Genomic DNA, 23,006 nt, shown 5'->3' with positions numbered 1-23,006 from the left:
CAAAATTTGCACCTCAGCTAAGATTTTCCTAACACTTGTCATTTGTCAATTCATCTACAACTTGCCACATGTCATTCAATGATTGGTTCATAGATCTCTATCTCATTAGGTGACATCAACACTCCATTTTGTATATTTGTTCAAAATTTAACTTTTTAACCTCCAATCTAGCTGATTGGGACCCACGTGCACTAGCCTTGACTTTGAAAAGGCATGTCTTTTTAGACACTTGTTATGGGTGTAGAGTAGTATTTAAAATATAAGGAAGACCACTTCTCACTCAATGTGGGATTAAAATCCTATGAATTTCCTCTGCTTTATTTCCAAATGCTACTGCCTTTGGTGTGGACTGATTATAGGATCTTGGGCATTGAAATGGCTACTGCCATTCTCCATGAAATAGCTGCTACTATGCTTCATTGTTTAGTTGAGCCTCACAATCTAACATATGGAAGGCTACTTGGCCATTATTCCCACATCTTTCACTAAAATTGGCACTACTCACACCCTTGAATTTTTTAGTCTCTTAGGAAGCAAAGTAGCCCGCCGATGTGGAACATAATGTCATTTAGATGTTCAATTTGTTCACTCAAAGAAGTACATATATTCCATATCCTTTGCAGGGTCAATGGAAATCACAACTTTATAGTTATTAAGATCACCCACCTTCCCTCTTCGAAAATGTGAGCAACATAGTATCCGCATGAGTTGAAGTGCCAGTGTGGCTTACAAATCCCATAAGCCTATGTTTTCCTTCTCCATTAGGTAATGCCCATGCATATGGGTTCAACAGACAATAGTCTCCTCCCCTGTTGCTCCTCTCATGCCATCTCTCAGCTGCCTTCATTGTTGCAGCTTGCTATGGCCACGATGGCATCTCCTACAACTTTCTCCTCTCTACAATTTTTGTATTGTACCAATTTCCTCAATCTCCAATTATCCCATGCAACATTTCTCACCATGGGGCTTCAAATGCCCTATTTGCAATATTTTCTTGGTGGCTTGAGACACTAGTGGGGAACTCCTATATTTTTATTTTTATGTAGTGAACTACCACCAAATTCATAATCAACATTGTCAATCATCTATCCATCCTTTAATCTGGTGGCCCTTTGAGGTAGAGGTGAGTCAACATTGACTTTTCCTTTTGATCTTCAAATATGGATGAAATTTTGTTCTATAAATTGATTTTCTTGGAGTATTGTTTCCTTGGCATGGTTAAAAATTTGCATGTGGTGTCATTTAGATGCCTCATAGGATGAAAGAAAAATCCATCAACCTTACATTCTGTTAAATCTTATGTCTTTTGTAAGTAGTGAATGTTTCAAGCACATCAAGAACATCTTTCCAATATGAGAAAACAAAAATTTTAGCTTCTAGATCGACACACTCTATCCACAAAATATTCCTGGTGACTAATTCCATCTTTGTTCCAAATGAACCCAATAATAATAGATGATTTAGATCTTTATCTAGGATATATCAAATGCAAGTGTGAAATTACCACTTTAAATTCATCACAGGCACACATCACTTGAGCTTGTGCCACTAACAAAAACCTTGCCAATGTGAACCTTTTCCTCAAAGCCTCAAAAGCATGGAGATGATTCTTAGAGTAAAGCATCTTATCTTTGCTAACACGTTCCTTCAGAAAGGAATTGATAGTGTTAAAGATAACTTCTGATTTTGAGGGAGACCTTGATACCTTTGTATAGCCCTTGAATTTTCATTTCCTTCCACTCTATCAACACAATATATTTCAATCCATTAATATCCTAAAATTGTGAGCAAACCTAGATGAATTTAATCTTCCATCAATTCCACACAAGCTAATGAAGTTAGTCGGGCCCCCAAAGTGGGTCTAGCTAAAATATTTTTTTTTCAAACACTTGAACATTTATACTGATCCATTGACTACCTAATACTAATTCAAAACAAATTCAACCATTGGAAAAAAATTCAAAACTCATTTTACATTTTTTTGCAAAGTTGTCAACTTTATGCCAGGAGGTCCTTTGACTAGCCTTAAAAACTAACTAAAACACCTGATTGGGCTTTGAAACCATACTAACTGATTCTTTGTTTTGTAGTCTTTTAGCTTGTTGAATCTAATCTCATGAGAAATTCTCATTCAAAAGATATTGACTATCTAAGTTGCCCTCTCAGAACCACCTGCAAGAAAACATTTTAGAAAACCATAAAACACATTCAGATATGGCATTGAAAACTAGGCAAACTGATACTTGGAGGCATGAAAATTGGGGCATTAGTTTACTCTCATGAAAAAAACATAAATCTTTGATTTGGCGTCATGATGAATAATGAGACAGATTTGGTGAGCAGTCAAATTAGGCTACTCAGATTTGTAGAGTTGGGAACAATGGCAAAAAACATTTTTTACAAATAGAATAGACCTAGGAAAGTGTACAGAAGGATTCATCAAGACTTGCAAATTGACACACTTAAAGAATTTTTAGAGGAGAAAATAGTGGTACAATCCATTTGATCTCATCTATAACAGATTTTGAGTTATGACATCATGAACATGGGTACCAACCAATCTGCAATTATTGACACTAGTAAAACACCATAAATTGCATTTGGAATCATGTTTGAAAACTAATCAAACAAATTTTTCATAAGCTAAAAATTGAAACATAGCAAGTATCTAACCCCTAGAATGAAATACAAAAAGAATTATAGTATTTTGGTCAACTGGGTCAAAATTATAACAAGTCAAACAAGGCCTCCTAGAATTTAGAATAATTTGTATTATCATGACAACAATAAATGACCAACTTTGAGAGATTCAAAACCTAGTCAAACAGATTCAAAATGGCTTGATATTTGAAACATAGTCTCTTTGGTATGGAAACTAAATATTTCCAAAGTGACAAGTCAGTAAATGTAATTGGATGCGAGATATTCAATTGCAAACATGGCATCTTGTCGCTGTTTGACACTTGGGTAAAAATGCAGATCTGGACATTGCTCAAAATGGAACTTCATGGAATGACTTAGAATAGAAATTCATCTTCATGGGACAAATAGACATACTGAATACAAGGTTAGAAACATTAAACACCTCTTAGGCCTCAAAAGGATAGCCGGGTACACATGCATTAAAAAGCACTTATAAGGCTTATTTTGTCAATGGTACTCAAAATTAGGGCTTGAATTTTGCGTCCCAATAGTGGCTCTATCTCAGGATGCATGTCCCTTGTGGGCATGACAAGGATTCAATTTTTTGGAAGAAGTAGACCACACACTTGACAACAAAAAACTTCTCTCGAACAACTTTATTGAAAGAGGGAAACTACACTAACTATGTACAAATGATGGCCCCAGGCCATTGAACTTCAAAAAAACTTCTTACCTCTTTCATAAATTGATTTTCATCTAAATTTCATGAGGCAAGCTAGAAAAATCTCTTCTATCAGTTTCATCAATCTGATTAGCATCTTGAAACCAAACACTTTGCTAAACTGAATTCACACCTTCATTCTCATAGTGCATGCACAAATCAGCATTAACTTCTATATCATGCTCACTACAAGAAAAAAAATCAGCATGCTCATGTAAAATAGAATCATTTTGAAAACCATCATCCACATATGACTGCTACATGCTATTAACCAGAAACAAAAATGATTTGTATTCTACTTTGTTCAACAAGTTGCATGTGTCAAGATTTTGCAACTCAGCTTGTGTAACTAGGTATGAAGAGCTTATGAAATCTAATCATTGCCTACTTGCAGTCATCTTACTCATCAATTATATTTACTTTCCATTGAAACCTCTTCATACTCAAACAACTGATTTCTCACCAAGCATGAAAACTTATTTTGAAAGTGCCGATCTACAATATGCTGATCACAATCATTTTCTTCATTTAAAAAATTGTTAGAATGAACCGTGAACTTATCTCTACAAGACTTATCAACACATAAAGGAAATCCATAATTGGATTTACAACTTTTATTGTTTTCCTCTTCATCACATGAAACATCAAAACATATTGCAGCAAAACCAACATGAGAAGAATCTAAAACAAAATCAAACTTCCCTTCACTAACATCCCTCACATCTAGCAAGTTGTCATGTGCAAAGAGATTAGAGGTACTACCATTTACACCTCCAAAATTTGATAAAGATTGTTTGGATTCTATATCTTTTTCTGCATCAAACTTTGGGGAAGTAACTGGACTAAATGAAGAAATATTATGACGAAAAATATGAGCATCCTTAGAAACACTTACATGATTTTCAAAATCATGAGCCAATAAAGCTGAAATTTTATCAGGGCTTAAAAAGACCACCTCACAAATCTTAGTCTGGCTTTGATTATTATTTGGATGACATGAAGAATTCATAACAACAAAAACATTAGTATAACAGTTTGGAAAATCAACATTATTATGACATTCTTTCTCATCATGGCAAGAACTACCTCCATTGCTATTATATAATTCCTCAACTTCATATTCACTACAACAAATTTTATTTTCACTTTCATATCCATCTTCCTCATGCTGATTGTAGTTACCAGATTCATTTGCATTTGAATCTAGCTCTTTACATTCAAAAGAAAAATCATCTTTCTCTACAAATTCATTATACTCATTACTACCTTGACTTTCAAAACACTCATTATTATCATTAGAAGATACAACATGAACTCTACAATTATCGCTTTCCATCTCCCTAATGAATCTTTCAACTTGCAATAACTTTTGTAATCTTATAGGTGCTGGCCAATTAACTGAATCAGGCATTAGAACATCAAGGAAAATGTTGGGCATGGAAGATTCCTTAGGCCTAGAATGAAAAGGCATCTTGTTGATTACTAATTTAAGCCTAAGATAAAATTATTCGACATTTAGACCTTGAGTACTTCCTACTTCAATTATTATAATGCTGACAATTTTATTGTAAATTAGTCTATTCAACATAGCAATGTTATTGGTTACAATATCTAAACTTTCAAATCTTGGTAAACTAATCTTAGATTCAAGATTTAACTCCATGTAGGAGAAACTTGCAAATCATTAACACCTTGAAAAGAAAATACACTTCATAAATCAATTCTTGACTCTAAACTTTCTCAATAACACTTGCAAAAACTAAATTGATTGAAGATAGACTTATAACAGTCATAGAACACAATTTGCATCCAATTTTACAACATACTACTATCCATGAATAAAGCTCAACTGGGGAACACAAAACTTTGCATACAAAACTAAATATGCACAATATGTCAGAGGTTTCAAGCTCCATAATTCATGCATTTACAACCTTTATCCCTAGTAGAGTCACCATTTTGTTGGTGTTTTGAAACAACATGATTCCAAATTACCTCGATGAGAACAAGATACATCTAGGGGCAGCTAACTCCCATCTTCAACATACCATTTTAGACACTAGGCCAACTATAAAGCTAGAGCCCTCTTCTACTTTAGGCTCTGTAAAACCTAGGCTGGTGGACCTCAAATTCAATTTCTATGGTACCAGTGCTAAAACATATTCTTGAATCTAAGAAAGTAGATAAAACCCTTATTCTCCTAGACTTTTGCAATAACAAAGGTGTGTAGTAGCAAATTGTGACTCTATGAAATTCACAAGCTGAGTGAGGGCATCCTTTTCAGATCTTCAACATGAAAGAGAAAGATATTTGATTAATGATGTTGAATAATACCAAAAACCCAAATATGCAGCAGTGAGAACAAATGATCCTATAGCTGACCAGTGCCTTATTTATTGGAAAATTCCATGAATCAAATACATACATATGTGATATTAATAACATATCCCATACACTTGGATATCAGATCTATCTTATCACTTTGTGAATCAGACATCAGTGTTCATAAACACCTCATTCTTATGAAATATCCTTCTCAAAATTACCAGCAATCTTGTCAAACACATCAAGCATTTACTTGGCCCTTTGTTCCAACAACAAAATATATCAGACATACAACCTTAAAGGGATGCAAATGGGTCTTAGTTCTTTGTCCCTAGATCACATAAGATTACAAATTATAGAGACAGGGGATGTGAATCAAAATGAAACTAAGAGATCCTTACTCATTTGTATTCATTTCTTTGAAACTATACATTCAGATGCATGAAATTAAAAACATAAAAACACCTAACAGATCATAACTAGCTATATTATCTTCACTACTGCTATTCATACAAGAGAAATATGCTGAAGAATAATGGTGGAATCATAGTTTTTGATCCAACAATGTGGTTTCACAAACAAACTGGAACCAATAATGAGGTATCATACTGAATATTCCCAACCTCTACAATGGATGAGAGAAAGAAATATATAGAAGTAAAGAATTCTTAGATCTGATCTGAAGATGACATGTGTCCACTTGAAATTCCATCCCATGTAGTTGTAAAACCTCTTTCATCTTTCTACCCATTTGATCATATTTATTTTTCATCATTATCTTGTAACAAACTTGGAAATATCTCTATTGAATGATGAAAACTCTTCAATCATGACTCCAACTTCAATCCCAAAATTCATCACATCTGGAAAACATAATATTCTCAAAAGTGAAAATTGAAGCCAAATTATACCCGAATGGCATAATATCCTCAAAATTGACCTAACAGACCTTTTACCATGCATTTTTACTAGGCCTATAAATGTATTTCCAATTTTCACCAATTTCACTAAGAAGGCCATAATTTTACATTTTTTCTTATAACTTGAACTAGTGACCACCTGTGTCAAAACAAACTCCAAAATCAAAAAGTTTGTCTTCTCCCAGTTTTGGCGATATATAATATTGCTATATTAGCTTATCAAAAATTCCCAGAATGACTTTTAAAAAATCATGCCTTTGCAATGGCCTTACGTCTGCATTTTGCCTTTTAAAATTTGTGAAAAAATTATTAAAAATCCTTAAGTTTAGACTTTAGGTCAAATCCATTTTGAATTTAAAAATATGTATGTAATATTCTAAGAAATTTTTAAAAAAATTTAATGTTTAATATTTTCTATTTTTCCCCTATCAAGCAATTTTAGGTCAAACCCTCTTTGATTGGGTTGCCATGTGGCACATTTTGATTGGCCCTCGTACTACATAGTCATCTGACATCAGGAGCTATGTAGAACCCTTTGGTTTGTACCACATGTCATGTTTCCACATGGTAACTTCTCATTGGCTCGCAAACTATCTAGTCAACACTCTGTCACCATACCATCTGGCACCTGCCACCTCACCAACATGTGGCACTTTTTGATTAGCTGAGGACTGCACCTACCATTTCATCATGGACCAAGGCCTATTGACACATATTAACTAGGTGCTTTCCCACATTACAGTCAATAATTGCTGACTTTGCATGTGGGAATGTGCCCTTGTGACATGTGGCACCTTTGTACCACATGTCATTTGTTGTTCTATCGCTTGCTAGCTCACCTCTGATTGGGGCCCATTGATATGTGTTAGCTAGGTGGTTTCCCATATTATAGTTATTAGGGTGCTGACTATGCATGTGAGGATGTGCCTTCATGAGATTTGTCCCTTGTGCCATGTTAGCACCTTAAAATTAGCACATCAGTTGAGCTTTTCTTGCCACTTGTCATCTATTGGTTCATTTGTAAGTTTCCAAATGTCATTCAATGATTGGTTCATAGATCTCCACATCATTAGATGATGTCAGCACTCCATTTTGTATATTCATTCAAAATTTAACTCTTTAACCTCCAAGCTAGCTAGTTGGGACCCATGCACACTAGCCTTACCTTTGAAAAGGCATGTCTTTTGAGACACTTGTTATGGGTGTAGAGGAGTATTTAAACTATAAGGAAGACCACTTCCCACTCAATGTGGGATTAAAATCCTATGACTTTCCTCTACTTTATTTCCAAATGCCGCTGCCTTTGGCGTGGACTGATTATAGGATCCTAAGCATTGAAATGGTTGCTATCATTCTCCATGAAATAGTTGATGCTACACTTCATTGTTTAGTGGAGCCTCACAATCTAACATATGGAAGGATACTTGGCCAGAATTGCCACATCCTTCACTAAAATTGGCACCGCTCATTCCCTTGAATTTTTTAGTCTCTTAGGAAGCAAAGTAACCTGCCGATTTGGAAAGTAACATCATTTAGATGTTCAATTGGTTCACTCAAAGAAGTATAGATATTCCATATCCTTTAGAGGGCCAATGGAAACAACAACTTTATAGTCATTAAAATCACCCACCTTCCCTCTTTAAAAATGTAAGCAATATAGTATCTGCATGTTAGGATGAAACCATGGATAGAAATAACAATTACATGCAAATATAACCAATAACAGAAAATAATAGATCACACAAAAAAGAACACAAGACACCAAGATTTAACATGGATCACCCAATCCCTAGGCTACGTCAACCAAACAACAAGTTTGATATTATTACAATCCAGTGATTACAACCTAATTACAATCCGTAATCCCTTACAACTCAATACTACCGCAAGAACCTATTTCGCATCACCACTATGAAACAAACCTAATCGTAAGCCCTTTTATACAAGTATTAAATTGTTTTAGGGTTACTACATGTTAGCCATAAATTAGCCATTACTTTAGTGGTGAATCTACGAATGACGAATCTACAAATAGTACTAATTTTTTTTCAGGGCAATGCCCCAAGCCCCAAAGAATTTATGAAGTATGTATAGTACTTTCCTGATCAATCACCACAAACTAACACCACATTGAGTAGAAGTGCCAATGTGGCTTATAGATCCCATAAGCCTGCATTTTCCTTCTCCATCAGGTAATGCCCATGCATACAGGTTTAATATATTGTAGTCTCCTCCCTTGTTGCTCCTCTCATGCTATCTTTTAGTTTCCTCCATTACTATGGCTTGCTATGGCCATGATGGCATCTCTTGTGGCTATCTCCTCTCTGCAATTTTTGTATTGTACCAAAGTCCTCAATCTCCAACTATCCCATTCAACATTGCTCACCATGGGGCTTCAAATGCCCAATTTACAATCTTTTCTTGGCAGCTTGAGACACTAGTGGGGAACTCTTATGTTTTTCTTTTTATGCAGTGAACTGCCGCCAACTTCATAATCAACATTGTCAATCATTTGTCCATCCTTTAATCTAGTGGTTCTTTAAGGTAGAGGTGAGTCAAAATTGACTTTTCCTCTTAAGCTTAAAATATGGATAACATTTCATTCTATAAAATGATTTTCTTGGCATATTGTTTCCTTGGTGTGGTTAAAAATGTGGTGTCATTTAGATGCCTCATAGGATCAAAGCAAAATCCATCAACCTTACATTCTGTTAAAACTTATATCATTTGTAAGTAGTGAATATTTTAAGCTCATCAAGAACATCTTTCTAGTATGAAAAAACCAAAATTTTAGCTTCTAGATCAACACACTCTATCCACAAAATATGCCTAGTGACTGCTTCCATCTTTGTTCCAAATGAACCCAATAACAATAGATGATTTAGATCTTTCTCCAGGATATACCAAATGCAAGTGTGAAATTACCACTTTAAATTCATCATGGGAATGCATCACTTGATCTTGTGCCACTAACAAAAACCTTACCAATGTGAACCTTTTCCTCATAGCCTCAAAATCATGGAGATGCTTTTTAGCATAAGGCATATTATCTTTGCTAACACATCACTTTAGAAAGGAATTGATAATGTTAAAGATAACTTCCAATTTTGAGGAAGACCTTGATACCTTTGTATAGCCCTTGAATTGTCATTTCTTTCCACTCTATCAACACAATATATTTCAATTCATTAATATCCTGAAATCATGAGCAAACCTAGATGAATTTAATCTTCCATCAGTTTCACACAAGATGATGAAGTTAGTTGGGCCCCCAAAGTGGGCCTGGCTAATTTTTTTTTCATTTTCAAATAGTTGAGCATTTATACTAATCCACTGACTACCTAGTATTTATTTGAAACAAATTTGACCATTGGAAACAATTTCAAAACTCATTTTACATTTTTTTGCAAACTTGTCAGCTTTGTGCTAGGAGGTCCTTTGACTGGCCTTAATAATTGACCGAAACAATTGATCAGGCTTTGAAACCATATAAACTAATTCTTTGTTCCACAATATTTTACCTTGTCGAATCTCATCTCATGAAGAATTCTCAATCAAAAGATATTGACTGTCGAAGTTGCCCTCTCAGAATTGCTTGCAAGAAAACATGTCCAAAAACCATAAAACACGTTCAGATATGGCTTAAAAACTTGGGCAAACTGACACTTGGAGGCATGAAAATTGGGGAATTATTTACTGTCATGAGATTTTGGCTCATGATGAATAATAGGATGCATTTTGTGAGCAGTCAAAGTAGACTACTTGGATTTGCAGAGCTGGGAACAATGGCATAAAACATTTTTTGCAAACAGAATAGACCTACAAAAGTGTGCAGATAGATTCATCAATACTTGCAAACTAGCACACTTAAAGAATTTTTAGAGGAGAACATACTGGTACAATCCATTTGATCTCATGTATCATAGATTTTGAGTTATGACATCAGAAACAAGGGTACTGACCAAACTACAATTATTGACACTAGTAAAACATGATAAATTTCATTTGGAATCACATTCAAAAATTGATCAAATGGATTTATCATAAGCTAAAAATTGAAACATAGAAAGTCTCTAACCCATAAAATGCAATGAAAAAATAATTTAGTATTTTGATCAACTGGGTCAAAGTTATAACAAGTCAAATAGGGTCTCCTATAATTCAGAATAATTTGCATTATCATGACAACAATAAATGACCAACTTTGAGGGATTCAAAACCTAGTCAAATGAATTTGAAATGGCTTGATATTTGAAACATAGACTCTTTGGTATGGACACTAAATATTCCCAAAGAAACAAGTCATGAAATGTAACTAGATGCAAGATATTCAATTGCAAACATGGCCACCTATCGCTATTTGACACGAGCAAAAATGCAGATTTGGACATTTCTCAAAATGGAGCTTCATAGAATGACTTGGAATGGAAATTTATCTTAATGGGATGAATAGACATACTGAATTCAAGGTGTTAGAAACATTAAACACCTCTTAGGCCTCAAAAGGACAACCAGGTACACATGCATTAAAAATCACTTATAGGGCTTGATTTTTTCATTGGTTAATTGAGGTTATGGCTCTTATACCCTAGAAACCTGAGGAAGGTATGATTTTGAACTTATTTTATCCTCTAAGATGATTTTACATCCTTTTGTAGAGGTCAGAGGTCATATACTATCATTTGACAAAAAGTTAAGACATGTAAATTATTGCAAAAGTTGTCTAATAGGTCAAAATTGTTAAGATAATGTGAATTGATGCTCTGAGGGATAACTCATGTCTAGACATCATAAATGGATCATGTTGGACCTACTTGGAAAGTTCCAAGTGATACATGCCCAAAAATTGCAAAAGTTGTCAGCAACTTTGAAAAGTTGCATGACAACATTCAGGTAGGAATTAGACATGTCATGAAACTAAGGTTGATGGTTAATCTAACTATCTGAAACCTTTTTGGAAACATATAAAACCATGAATTAAACTCATAGAAAGGGTTGAAATTGGTGAGAAGTGAAGATTTGATAATAAAGCCACGAAATATAGTTGCAAAGTGATAGTTTTTTGTCTTCTTGATTGCAAGAATGCATTGATGGATTGAAAGTCTTAGTTTTGCTTTGGATCCTTGCAAATATTTATATTATAGTACTTTTTTATTTTGAGTTTAGGTTGTTTAGAGTTCATTTTTTCATGGTTTTTAATCTTTTGTTTCTAGTCTATTTGTTGGTGTTGGCATAAAGTTATTTGCCATTAGTGACAACACTTTTCTCACAGTATTAACCAAGTAAAGAAGAACTCAGTGTTAAACGAGTTCAGTCGGTTAACATAGAACTCAGTGTTAACTGAGTTCAGTCGGTTAAACTAGAACTTAGTATTAACCGAGTTTAGTCGGTTAACTAAGAACTCAGCATTAGCCGAGTTTGATCGGTTAATTAAGAACTCAATATTAACTGAGTAAAGACGGATGCAGTGTTAACCAAGTTCGATCGGTTAACATAGGACTCAGTGTTAACCGAGCTCAGTCGGTAAACAAAGAAGTTTGTTCTACCGAGTTTGTTTTGCTATTTGGCTGACTCAGTTAAATTTTGTCTACTTTTATTCAGCCGACCATTGCATGTAATTTTAACTTGGATGGTATATATATGTAATGTATTGTATCATTCAAAGAGTGTGTGTATGATATATGCGAAGTATGTGAAGAATGTGTGCGAAAGCATGTAAGTTGAATTTTGAAGGTTTTCAGCAAGGTTAGCATTGAAGCAGAAATGTTTTATCTGTCATATCAAGGACAATCAGAGCATAGCGGATCTTATCAGCAATCAGTTGTATTCAGATCCACTGTTTCATTCTAATAGGTGAATCAGTTTTTATAAATCCTTTAACAGGGTAGACATAACAGTCTTTGTACTAAATCTCCTAACAGAGTGCATACTTATGAAGTATGTTTCAAATCCTTTAACAAGGTGGATATAACAATCCTTTATGCTCCTAACAGGGCAGATCACCAGAAGTGATCATTGTATGCCTTAACCGGCTAACTTCCTACTGCAGTAAAGAAGATTTGTGGGTTTCATCCCCACCCCAGTTTTACTTTCTATTTTGGAAGGTTTCTGGGTCACCAAAATCTCTGTGCTTATGTGTTATGAATGTTTACATACTGCAGATTAGATGATTAAATATTTTACTGGTTAATATGAATTGATTTAAGATTTTATGTTTACTGATTCACCCCTCCCCTCTCAGTAAACTGTTATATCTTGAATATTTCCAACAATTGGTATCAGAGCTAACTTGGTTCTCAGGACATAGCTTGACAGCTTGAGCAAAGATCAAAGTCAATGGAGATATTCAGATTGGAGAAAGTTATAGAAAATGAAAAGTTAGATCTTGAAATGGCCATGGTTCAACTTAAAGAAGCAAAGGAACATCTTTCTCAATCCCTAAATAGAAGAAAGGATCTTGCAAAACAAATGAATGATCATCAGTATGTTGAAGTGAAGATTGAAGACCTGTTACCATCAAGCAATTCAGAAGAAGTTGACCAAGCAATCAAAGAACTTCTAGAAAAGAATGGATCTCTGCAAGAAGAGGTAAGAAAGCTTAAGAGAGAACAAGAAATACAGTCAATCAGGCTATGTGAAGCTTTGGATCAAAGAAACAAAGCACAAGAAGAACTGGAGAATAGAAGTCATGAAATCCACAATCAAACTCATCAGTATGAAGATCTCATAGACCAACTCACCAATGCAAATGAAGAGATCAGGATTCTCAGAGCACAAAATGAAAGTCTACAGAATGACTTGAGATCAGAAAGACAAATCAATGAAAGCTTGGAAAATGACCTAATCTCTGAAAGGCAAGTCAATGAAAGGATGATGAAATCTCAGGTAGACATAAATCAATTGAATGAGCAGAATCTTCAAAGACAAACAAGCAAAGCTGGTCTTGGATACAAAGAAGCTGGTGAATCCTCCAAGCAAGGTGAACAAAGGAATAAAAGATCCACTTGTAATCATTGTGGCAAGATAGGTCATACATCAAACAAATGCTGGAGCAATGGGAAAGCAAAATTCAATGGTAAGTGCTTCAACTACAATCAGCATGGTCACAAGGCAAATGAGTGTAAAGAAAAACCAAAATTTGAAGGCAATTGTTACAAATGCAAAAAGCATGGTCACAAGGCATTCCAGTGCAAATCCAAATCATTCAATCCAGTTGAACAACTTGTCAAAGCCATATTCGGATGGGACTACAATACCTGGTGCAGATGTCACTATTGTGGAGAGTATGGACATACTGGCATGAATTGTGCTAGACATCACCTAAGAAAAAAGGACACAACTGTAAGGTGCTATACATGTACAGAACTCAGTCATATAGCCAAAAATTGCATGAATATCAAAAGAATTGAAGATGAAAAGAAAATCAAAGCAGATAACATTCGAAAGCAAATGAAGCAGCAATGGATTCCAAAATCTACCGAACAAGATAAGTCAGATAGGAGTGTCACTCAAGAGATGGGTGACTCTACCATTTCCAATTAGTATTCATATAAGAAACATTGGAACTGCACCTTCCAAGATTTATCTTATGCAGCTCCAAAGGAAGAAGATGGATCAAATTAGTATTATAGATACACTCTGACTCCAGGACGGTTCAATACTTTACCAAGTTTGGTTGGATGTAACAAAACTTCATTAACCGAGTAGCAGTTACCGAGTTGAGTCGGTAAAAGACTTTGCTGAGTTTGGTCGGTCACAACTAAGTTTCATTAACCATATTGTGTCAACCGAGCATGGTCGGTTCGTGACCTAACCGAGTAAGGTCGGTACTTCAATATTTTCTTTCGATCGCCGAGTTGATAATATCTACCGAGCTAGTGGATGACAACCTGTCATTTCTTCTGCCATCGTACCAAAACATTTATGGAAAATTTGTTATCAAAAGGGGCAAAATTTGATCTAAATTTTTACTGTGAACAAAGAGCTAAGGTATTTTCTGCAATTTCAGAGCGAGATTAAGACATTTCCGAGCGAATTTTTCAAAAGAGCGAAAGAATCAATTCAGAATTTTTCTACACCTACCAAGTAACAATGGCATCCGGAAGTGGAAGCTCTAAGATTAAGAAAGGCTCAGAAATGCTAGTTAGAGGAGAGGAATGGAAGGTGCTGAACTTCAAATTAGCACCAGCTGTTGCAGAATCACTGGACCCTAATGGTGCCCAATCTCAAATTCCTTCAAAGGTACTTCTTGTCAATGATATAAGATTTCATTTTAAATGCTCTATTCAAGAACTTGGAAACCTAGAAATTGATAATGCCCTAGGTGAAATGAGCATAGATGGAAACCTAAAACTCGAACATAAGCATCTTGAAACAAAAGGGTTAACCCACATTTCGCACTTGCCAAGGAAATTTCAAGTTAAATGGGTTAGGTATGTACTCAGTTGAGTTCACAATGGCCAATTGTGGTTAGAGAAACCAGTGCTCATCACAAAGAAAATGATTAACAAAATTACTGGACTCCCCATGCTGAGAAAAGCCAAGGCTACCAAAACCCTAGGTCGGGAGGAATTGCAGAAACTGACCCAAGCAGAATGGGATGGTAGGGGACTTAAGCTGAATACTGTAGCTGACGTCGAATTGAGATTTGGCATTCACGTCATTGCTCACAAAATCTATAGCTCAAGCCGTCCAAACAGTGTACCCTGTGAAGCTGTGGATCTGGCGTACAAAATAGTGAAGAAGAATTTAGAATTTGATTTATCAGAATTACTTTTATCCCAATTCAATAAGAATATGGAAAGCATTAGAACCTCCAAGAACAATCCCTGCAAATTCGGTTTGCTTTTGATTTGTTTATTCTTCTATATTCAGAAATCTTTTCCATCAAAGGGATCAGTAGTATGGAGAAAAGATATACCAATTCTTTATCAGATAAACGAGTTCATTGCAGAACTAGGTGAAAATTTTGATATTATTTTGGATAACTATTTTGAAGAATTTAAGGAAAAGATGAATCATAGGTTCCGAATTCCACCCAAACTGGTTGAAGAATACAAGGAAGACATATGCTTCATGGTAGATTGCGACAAGGTATCCATTCAGGCAGCCAGGCCTCGAGTAGCATGGGTGAAACCTCTTCCCTATGAGGTAAAAATTGACGAAGCCAGGGATATCATAGAAGCACTGGTGAATGAACCAGTAGACCCAAGGCAACCAATTTTTGGAACATATGATCAAGCTAAGGCCAGAATTGAGCTCCAAATTAAAATCCCTCAGGCCATTAGCAAAGGAAAGAGAAGAATAACCCAACTGATAACAGAAGGCAAAGGAGAAGACGAAGAAGAAGAAGAGGAAACCGAGTCAGACAAGGAAAAGGAGCCTCAACAAAAGAAAGGCAAGGTGATCATCACCAAACCTAAAAGGCAAGCCTCTGCAGTCTTCTCCAGGAGAACAAGACAAGGAAAGAAAGAACCTGTGCTTGTTAAGCCTCCACCCACATTTGAGGATAGATTGAAGCAATTAGAAGCAGGTGCTAGCTTCACAAACTTCAAAGCATTGAAGTTTGAAACCAGAACAGAACAAGAAAAGATGCAGATTGAGGAACTGGTACTGAACAAGATGGGTAAATGGAAATACTCACCGGACCAGATAGCCTCCCAGATCCCCAAAGAACTATTGGAGAGGTTGCAAATCAGATGGGAAGCTACAACCAAGACTGTAAAAGAGATCTATGAGCAGACACTGAAGAATCTCCTGCCGAGTTTCACTAATGCTGAAGTGAAAGCATCACTGAAAGATCACGAAGGTAATATGATGATTAGATTCCACACCTGTTTGATACTTGTCAAAGACATTGAGCATGTGGTAAATGATGCAACAAACATGTGGAAAAACATCTATCATCTACACAAATCCAGTGATGATACGGTTGAAATCAATGACATTGACAACAGTGATGATGATGAAGATGAAGATGATATTGAAGATATTCCAGAGGATCTTCATTCAATCATGTTAGAAGTGGAAGAAGAGGCTAAGAAAGAATTAGAGGAAGAAGAAGCTGAAAAAGAAATGGAGGAGAAAGAAGAACAAGCAAGGGTGGAAGAAGATCCAGTACAAATTGCAGCTGAACTCATTGCATCTCCTCCACACTCTCCATCCAAAATAGTTACATCAACTATGGAAATAGCTTCTACTGGTAAGTCCTCTCAGCTCCATGTACCATCTATGCAAGTGCCAATCACTTCATTAACCGAGCTGCAGCCACCTTCATTAACCGAGTCTCCATCAGTCTCTGCAGTAAGTTCATCATGCACATCAACCTCTACTGCAGAATGTATAATAAGTGTACCTACAGATACTAAAATTTTGACTTCTCTTAATCAAATTTTGGCAACTATTAGCTCTTCCACTCCATCCTGTACAGCAACATCAATTTTTGATACCATTTGCACATCTCTTAGTCTTCCTATACATAGTCCTATTCCAGTCTTATCAGCCAGCCCTGCCTCATCAACTATAGTCTCAGTTCACAAGGGTCAAGATGAAGTCTTTGCTGGAAAAGCAAAAAGATACATGTTTTCCAGCAAGACACTAGATGAGGAAATTGATTTGGATAAGGACATTATTCTTCCTAAAATAGATCTTGATACAGCATCAGTTGATGAAATGAGAATGCTCAGTCAGCTATTAGAGCAGAAGGCTAGGCAGAAACAACTACGGCATGAAAGAGATCTGGAATATAGCATCATTGAGAGTGCTAAAAATATTATAACAGAGGCTATAGGTGTTGAAGTAGATTCTACTCAACACATTTTGATTCAGTTGGAAGAGGCTGTAAACAAATTCAATGAGGATACCTCCGACCAAGAAAAGTTGATTGAAAAGGCAGAGAAGAAATTTGACAATAAGGTGCTTGAGCGCATTGCTTAGCATATTGCATTAAATCAGGTAGAATTGTCTACAATTTTGAATAATTTTGAGAATTCTTTTAATAATGTAACTTCACTTTTTGGAAAACTCTGTGATGTTACTAAGTATACCAAGGATATAAAAGAAAAGTTGAATAAAATTGATGAGGATATGAAGGTCAGTGCCCAAGTGCTGCAATCTGACCTCAGTACAAGTTCATCCCATCATCATAAAATAAGATTTTTGTCGGAGAAACAGGCAGAATTGCTGAGAGAGGAAGCAAGAATCAGGTCCACTCTCATAGATATCCAGAATATGATTCTTCCTGTCATGACTTCAATGCAAAAGCATATTGCTCATTCCAGAACATTGATTCATGACAACAATTTCTTAGTTGCAGATCATATGATTGAACTTTCTGCAGAAATTCAAATTGCACTCTCCTCCAGCAAAATTTTGCAAGAAAATTGGGATAAGACTTTGGCTCTTATTCTCAAGGTACATTCAGAATTTCTTTCTCATTTTGAAATCTCAGTATAAATATATGATATTTGGCATTATTGTCAAAAAGGGGGAGACGAACTTCAGAACTTCAGAGCTATCCATGCAAAGATATATGTATTGATCTGTAAATACTGTGCATATTGTATGGGGGAGACATACATCTAATAAGATCTACAATTTTGGAAACTTTTTTGAAATGTATGTCAATTTCTGTACATAAACTTTGATACATAATTGTTTTTGTCACTAATGCCAAAGGGGGAGATTGTTGGCATAAAGTTATTTGCCATTAGTGACAACACTTTTCTCACAGTATTAACCGAGTAAAGAAGAACTCAGTGTTAAACGAGTTCAGTCGGTTAACATAGAACTCAGTGTTAACCGAGTTCAGTCGATTAAACTAGAACTTAGTATTAACCGAGTTCAGTCGGTTAACTAAGAACTCAGCATTAACCGAGTTCGGTCGGTTAATTAAGAACTCAATATTAACCGAGTAAAGATGGATGTAGTGTTAACCAAGTTCGGTCGGTTAACATAGGACTCAGTGTTAACCGAGCTCAGTCGGTAAACAAAGAAGTTTGTTCTACCGAGTTTGTTTTGCTATTTGGCCGACTCAGTTAAATTTTGTCTACTTTTATTCAGCCGACCATTGCATGTAATTTTAACTTGGATGGTATATGTATGTAATGTATTGTATCATTCAAAGAGTGTGTGTATGATATATGCGAAGTATGTGAAGAATGTGTGCGAAAGCATGTAAGCTGAATTTTGAAGGTTTTCAGCAAGGTCAGCATTGAAGCAGAAATGTTTTATCTGTCATATCAAGGACAATCAGAGCATAGCGGATCTTATCAGCAATCAGTTGTATTCAGATCCACTATTTCATTCTAACAGGTGAATCAGTTTTTATAAATCCTTTAACAGGGTAGACATAACAGTCTTTGTACTAAATCTCCTAACAGAGTGCATACTTATGAAGTATGTTTCAAATCCTTTAACAAGGTGGATATAACAATCCTTTATGCTCCTAACAGGGCAGATCACCAGAAGTGATCATTGTATGCCTTAACCGGCTAACTTCCTACTGCAGTAAAGAAGATTTGTGGGTTTCATCCCCACCCCAGTTTTACTTTCTATTTTGGAAGGTTTCTGGGTCACCAAAATCTCTGTGCTTATGTGTTATGAATGTTTACATACTGCAGATTAGATGATTAAATATTTTACTGGTTAATATGAATTGATTTAAGATTTTATGTTTACTGATTCACCCCTCCCCTCTCAGTAAACTATTATATCTTGAATATTTCCAACAATTGGTATCAGAGCTAACTTGGTTCTCAAGACATAGCTTGACAGCTTGAGCAAAGATCAAAGTCAATGGAGATATTCAGATTGGAGAAAGTTATAGAAAATGAAAAGTTAGATCTTGAAATGGCCATGGTTCAACTTAAAGAAGCAAAGGAACATCTTTCTCAATCCCTAAAAAGAAGAAAGGATCTTGCAAAACAAATGAATGATCATTAGTATGTTGAAGTGAAGATTGAAGACCTGTTACCATCAAGCAATTCAGAAGAAGCTGACCAAGCAATCAAAGAACTTCTAGAAAAGAATGGATCTCTGCAAGAAGAGGTAAGAAAGCTTAAGATAGAACAAGAAATACAGTCAATCAGGCTATGTGAAGCTTTGGATCAAAGAAACAAAGCACAAGAAGAACTGGAGAATAGAAGTCATGAAATCCACAATCAAACTCATCAGTATGAAGATCTCATAGACCAACTCACCAATGCAAATGAAGAGATCAGGATTCTCAGAGCACAAAATGAAAGTCTACAGAATGACTTGATTGATGTCAAACCTTGTTAGTGAGACAATTTTCTATTTGATTTTGGTGTCATATCTAGATGATTGATGAAGAGGATTTGAGAAGTTGGTCATAACAAAAGAACCTAGAGAAAAGGTTGAGTTATGAGAATTAACTAGAATGGACACTAGATTAGTTAGATTTTGACAAGATAAAATGATTATTTATATTATGTTACAAGTGAAGAAGATAGTTGTACAAAAGCCTTGAAGAAGTGATCAAAGATTGACCAAATATATAGTGTTGACCGAGAAAAAGAGTCGAAGATTAAGGAACTTGAAGTTTGTGTTGAGTGATGCTAGCATTGACTAAGTGACACTAAATTTAAAGAAAAAATATTGTTTACCAAGTGTTAGTATATGTGTCGAACAAAAAATTAACAGCGACCGAGTAACCTGGTGATGACTAAGTGTTAGAACATAGTCTTGGCCCAGGGACAACATTTTGAGAGTTTATGATAAATTCTGATTTCCAACTAACAAAGTTAATTTCTTGGAATATGTAAAGCATGTTGAAAATAAGGATGGATGTCCTAGAATATTTAAATTAAAGAAAACTTTGCTTGCATGTTTCTAGGAAAGGATTCAGATAGAAGTTTCTAGAAGAGAAAAGAAGAGATGAAATGTTGGAAGGATTTGATGAATCTAACCTAACCCTAAGATCTACGGTGTTGTTTAAGTGGGAAAAAAATCAAAATTATCTATTTAAGGAGGTACAAGGGCTAAGCTTGTATTTGGGCAAGGTTAGTAGTGCTGGTGAAGACCTAGTAAGGTTAGAGTCTTATTGATGCTATTGATTGATGAACTTAAGTAGAAGGTTGAGATGAGTTGAGAAGTGGTGAAGAGTGATTGCTTGAAGGGTTGCCAAGAAAATAAAAGACTAAGAAGACAATGAAGGCTAGTTAGTGGATCAACATTTGAACCAAATTGAGATCTATATTTGCAAAGTGAGTTGTATTTTCTAGATCAAAATCTGATGTTACTTTCTAACCATTGTATCAATTTGAAATCCTTTAATCAATGTTGACCTAGAAGTCATATGTAAATGCTTTATTCAAGGTGGCATTCTAATGGAATGATCTAAAGTCCTCTAACAAGGACAATCCTAATAGGGTGATTAGATCCTTTAACAAGGCCACATTTAATAGTGTGTTTTGTAACCTTTAATAGGGTTGGACCCTAATACATCTCACTTCAAAAGAGTGAAAAAATTGTTTACAAGTTGCTGGTGATTTTTCCCAAATTGGGTTTCCATGTTAAATCCTACTGTCAAACTTGTGTGGATGTTATTTTTGATGTGTTACTATTATTTTTTACATTTTACAAGTTTGTTATATTTAGGACAATGGACTACTACTTTATGTTACTGAAAGGTTACTATAGAGGCTAAGCTAATGGATATTAAGATCAAGATAATTGATTCACCCCCACTTTTAGTTATTTTAAATATTCTAACAATTGGTATAAGAGATTTTGTTCTTATAGAGAAAATTCTGAAGGTGCTTGAAGCTAAAGATCAAGATGTACAAAAAGGAGGTACCAAGGTTGAACAAAGAGAACTTCCCTGCATGTGGAAAAGTTTGATGAGGCTACACCTAGCATGAATTGGAGATGGTGCAATACATTTTGTGGATAATGAAATGTGGAGATAATAATTCTTCCTTTGACAACTCATCAATTGAAAGCGAAGCAAGAACACAATTAGGCAATGTTGGAGATTAAATCAATCCTAAGCTATATCAAGTTTTATGACATTAAAAATTGCAATCATGTGAAAGAAATATGAGATACACTACATAACATCTATGAAGGATACAAGAATATCCTAAGGGCAAAATTAGAGAGCTTGAGAAGTCATTTTGATGAAATGAGAATGATAGAAGGTGAGAATATAGTCCAGTATTATGGGAAAATCAAAGAGGCTGTAAATGCTATAATCGGAGCCAATGGAAAGATTGATGATGAAAACTATAATTAGTAAGCTATTGAGAAATCTACTTCCTATTTATGCTATTAGGGTTTATGCAATACAAGAACTAAGATGTACTCCAAGTAATGACCTAACTCTAGAAGAGTGATTGGTATGCATACTACTTTTGATATGTCATATTTTGATAACTTGACTCCTTCCTCTATTGAATATGATTTAAAATCACAATTGGTCCTTAGTAAGAAAGGAAAATAAAAATATGTGAAAATCGACAGTGACAATTTTGATATTGAACTTGATGAGCTTGAGGCATTGATGGCTAGAATAATTCTAAGAGGTAAAGGGAAATACAAAGGTAAACTTCGTATAATCTTAATTTATGTTAAAAAGTTGGTCATATTACTACAAGATGTCTTGACAAATAAGACAAGGATGAAAATAGGGAAAGCAAGGAAAAATGAAGAAGAAAATACCAAGACAACAAGAGAAACAAGGAATACAAAGAAAAAGGTAAGAAATCTTGTTACATTGTTAAAAAAGAAACTAATAGTGAGTTTGAAAGTAATGATGAAGAAGTTGTTTATGTTTCCATGAAATAAGATTCTAATGAAGATGAGAAAACTACATTAATCTCATATGCGAACAAAAGCAATAGGTGGATAATTGATAGTGGTTGGTCAAATCACATGACTACTAATAAAAGTAAATTTGAGAACATTTGATCATACAAGGGTAGTTGTGTTAATGTTAAGTTTGGTAATAATGTATCATGTCTAGTGAAAGGTAAAGGATCAATACAATTGAGTGATAAGATCAAGTGTGACAATGTTTATTTGGTTGAAGGAGTTAATTATAACTTTTTGAGTGTTTCACAATTGAAAAAATTAGAATAAAAAGTTGAATTCCATCACAGAAAGGCCAAGATATTTTATGTTGATGGTAAACTGATTGGAAGTGGCAACCAAACAAGAAGTAACTTGTTCTATCTAGATTTATCTGATAAAATATGTTTGTTTGCACACGTGAGAGGTTATGTCATGCAAATTTTTAGAATATGGTTAGCATTAGTAAGAAGAAAAGATTAAGAGGTTTTCCAAAATTAAAAACCTGGTAATGCTATGTGTAAATAATATCAATTGGGAAAAATGACAAAGTCTAGTTTTAAGATAAAGGCATTTTCATCTGATGA

This window comes from Cupressus sempervirens, chromosome 2 (genome assembly GCF_028749045.1).
Source record: "Cupressus sempervirens isolate cs-2001-9-10 chromosome 2, ASM2874904v1, whole genome shotgun sequence".
NCBI lineage: Eukaryota > Viridiplantae > Streptophyta > Pinopsida > Cupressales > Cupressaceae > Cupressus > Cupressus sempervirens.
This window is presented reverse-complemented; position numbering follows the sequence as displayed.